Source organism: Myotis brandtii, unplaced genomic scaffold (assembly GCF_000412655.1).
Source record: "Myotis brandtii unplaced genomic scaffold, ASM41265v1 scaffold198, whole genome shotgun sequence".
NCBI lineage: Eukaryota > Metazoa > Chordata > Mammalia > Chiroptera > Vespertilionidae > Myotis > Myotis brandtii.
In genome coordinates this window covers 10,475-14,069 of record NW_005357380.1, presented here as the reverse complement: position 1 = coordinate 14,069, position 3,595 = coordinate 10,475, and the positions used below count along the sequence as shown (strand labels likewise).

At 36.3% G+C, this 3,595-nt stretch overlaps 1 pseudogene; it reads left to right on the top strand.

Annotated features, from left to right (window-relative positions):
- Window positions 1–274: 274 nt before the first annotated feature.
- On the top strand, window positions 275–2,180 carry LOC102249018 (annotated as a pseudogene).
- Window positions 2,181–3,595: the final 1,415 nt, after the last annotated feature.

Here is a 3,595-nt window from a genome sequence, read left to right as displayed (position 1 = left end):
ATTTTGGTAATTCTCACAGTATATCAAATTTTTTTCATTATTATTACATTTGTCATGGTGATCTGTGATAGTGATCTATGATGTTACAATTGTAATTTGGGGAGACACCACAAACTGCACCCATATAAGAAGGCAAACTTAATTGATAAATGTGTGTGTTCTCATTGCTCCACCAACTGGAAATTGCCGTGTATCTCTCCCTCTCCTCTGACCTTCCTATTTTCTGGGACACAACAATATTGAAATTAGGTCAATTAATACCGGTATATCGGCAATGGCTTCTAAGTGTTCAAGTAAAAAAAGAGTTTCATATCCCTCTTTTTAAATCAAAAGCTGAAAATAATTAAGCTTAGTGAGGAAGGTGTGTTGAAAGTCAAGGTAGTCTGAAATCTAGGCCTTTTGCTCCAAACAGTTAGCCAAATTGTAAATGCAGAGGAAATGTTCTTGAAGGAAATTAAAAGTGCTACTCCAGTGAACACACAAATGATAAATCAAATAGCCTTATTACTGATGTGGAAATTATTTTAGTGGTTTGGATAGATCAAACCAGCCACAACATTCCCTTAAGCCAAAGCCTAATCCAGAGCAAGCTCCTAACTCTCTTTGATTTTATAATGACTGATAAAGATAAGGGAGCTACAGGAGAAAAGTTTGAAGCTAGCAGAGGTTGGAACACAAGGTTTAAGGAAAGAAGGTGTCTCCATAACATAAAAGCGCAAAGTGAAGCAGCAAGTGCTGATATAGAAATCGCAACAGGTTATCCAGAAAATCTAGCTAAGATAATGAAGGTGGCTGCACTAAACTACAGTTTGCAATGTAAATGAAACAGCCTTATATTAGAAGAAGATAACATTTAGCACTTTTATAGCTAGAAAGAAGTCTATGCATGGCTTTAAAGCTTTAAAGTACAGAGGGGAGGTGGCGGGGGGGGTACTGAATAAAAGAGGGTGAAGAAATTAGCTAAAGAACATGCATGCGTAGCCCATGGACACAGACAACAATGTGGTGAAGGCCTGGGGGGCAGGGAGGCTGGGAGGAGGCGGGCAAAGTGGGGTAAATGGGGAACGTCTGTAATAGTGTCAACAATTTTTTTTAAAAGCTTCAAAGTACAATGTGACTCTTGTTAGGGATTAATGAAGCTGGTTACTACCTTAAGTTTAAGCCAAAGCTTACTTACCATCCTGAAAATCCTAGGGCTCTTAATAATGATGCCAAATCTACTCTGCCAGTGCTCTATAAATAGAACAACAAAGCCTGGATGACAGCATATCTCTTACGGCATAAATGGCTGAATATTTTAAGCCCACTGTTGAAACCTATTGCTCAGGAAAAAAAATGATTTCTTTCAATTTCTCACTGAAAATGTACCTGGCCACCCAAGAGCTGTGATGAACATGTATAACAAGATTAATGTTGTTTCATGTCTCCTAACACAACACAGCATTTTGTAGTCCATGGATCAAAGAGTAATTTAATTTTCAAGTCTTTTTATTTAAGAAATAAATGTTGTAAGGCTATAGCTACCACAGACAGTGATTCCTTTAATGAATCTGGGCAAAGTAAATAGAAAACATTCTGGGAAGGATTCATTATTATAGATGCAATTATGAACATTAGTGATTCATAGGAACAGGTCAAAATACCAACATTAACAGGAGTTTGGGAGAAGTTGATTCCAACCCACATGGATGAGTTTGAGGGGCTCAAGACTTCAGTGGAGGAAGTAACTAAAGATGGGGTGAAAATAGCAAGAGAACTCGAATTAGAAATGGAGCCTGGAAATGTGACTGAATTGCTGCAATCTTAAGGTAAAACTTTAAGGAATGAACATTTACTTGTTATGGATGAGCATAGAAAATGGTTTCTTGAGAATGAAACTACTGCTGGTGAAGAATCTGTGATGTTGAATTGACAACAAAGTCTTTAGAATATTACATAAAGTTAGTTGATAAAGCATCAGCAGGGTTTGAGAAAATTGATCATAATTTGAAGGAAGTTCTACTGTGGGAAAAATGCTATCAAATAATATTGCATGCAATAGGAAATTATTCATGAAAGGAAGAGTCAATTAATGCAGCAAACCTCATTGTTTTAAGAAATTGCCACAGCCACACCAACCTTCAGCTTCAACCACCCTTAAGGCAGGTTCTTCCTCTAGGAAAAAGATTATGACTAACTGAAGACTCAGATAAAGGTTAGCATTTTTTTAGCAATAAGTATTTTTAATTAAGGCATGTACATTGTTTTTCAGACATAATGCTATTGCAGACTTAATAGACTATAGTATGGTGTAAATATGTTTTTAATATATATTTTAATTGATTTCAGAAAGGAAGGGAGAGGGAGAGAGAGCTAGAAACATCAATGATGAGAGAGAATCATTGATTGGCTGCCTCCTGCATGCCCCCCACTGGGGATCGAGCCGCAATGCAGGCATGTGCCCTTAACCAAAACTGAACCCGGGACCCTTCATTCCACAGGCTGACGCTCTATCCACCAAGCCAAACATCTAGGGCTAAATATAACATTTATATGCATTAGGAAACAAACAAACAAAAGTGTGTGACTTGCTTTATTGCTATATGTGCTTTTTTGTTGTGATCTGGAACCAAACCCACAATATCTCTCATGTCCCTTTATTGGTTGTCAGGGACCAGGGTATTTGGTAAATAGGGAGTAGCCCATGCCACTGGACATGCACTGTTTTAACCAGCATTCCACTCCAAGAAATTTATCTGAAGCAGCATAATGAACCTAAAAGACAGGTCTGTGTTGAATGTATTGCTCGAATCAGGATCTAAGGAGTGTGAATTGCCTTTTCCAGTAATAGTATAACAGGAAGTCCCCACAGACTTTCTCCAATAAAGCCACCAAATCACTGCATAAACAAAGAGCCAGAGTCCAGCTATCTGTCCCACAGAGGGCACATATTCCAGCTCACAGCATAGATTACAAGAACATAGATTACATTCAGTCAGGCAAAACGTTTTCAGTTTTCCAACTCTCTTTCCTTTCCACACTGAACCTGGAGTAAACAGAAGTAGCAGATCAAGTTGTGGAAGAGGTGGAACAGGAAGATTAGATAGAGGTTATTTCATCTTTTCACTTAAGCTTTTGAACCTGATTCAGGACAAGATCTCTGTGTAAAAGAGAGATTACTTTAATGTTGATGTTTAAGTTTTTTACTCAGATTATATTGGACTTCTTAATATATGTAAAACTGTGTTAAAACCTGAAATTTACCAGGTAAGTTAAGGGATCATCTGAAGAAATTGTGCAAGGATAGAGATCTTATTAAGTGAGTCTGCAATGAATAATATGAGAAAAAATAAAAATTTGATGATTTTACTTCATCTTATTCAATAAATTATTCTACTCATATTTTTGAAATATTTCAAAAGTAAGTATAAAAAATTAGTTTTAAAGAAAACGACAATATGCTAAGTCTATTCCACTATTATTTCCTCTTTTTCAAATTTATTTAATTGATTGGGGAAATGATATATCTATGGCAAAGCTCTTCTATGGATATTATAAACACTAAGAAGTAGGTTTTACTAAATAAATATAATATTAATAGGCCAAATATGTACCA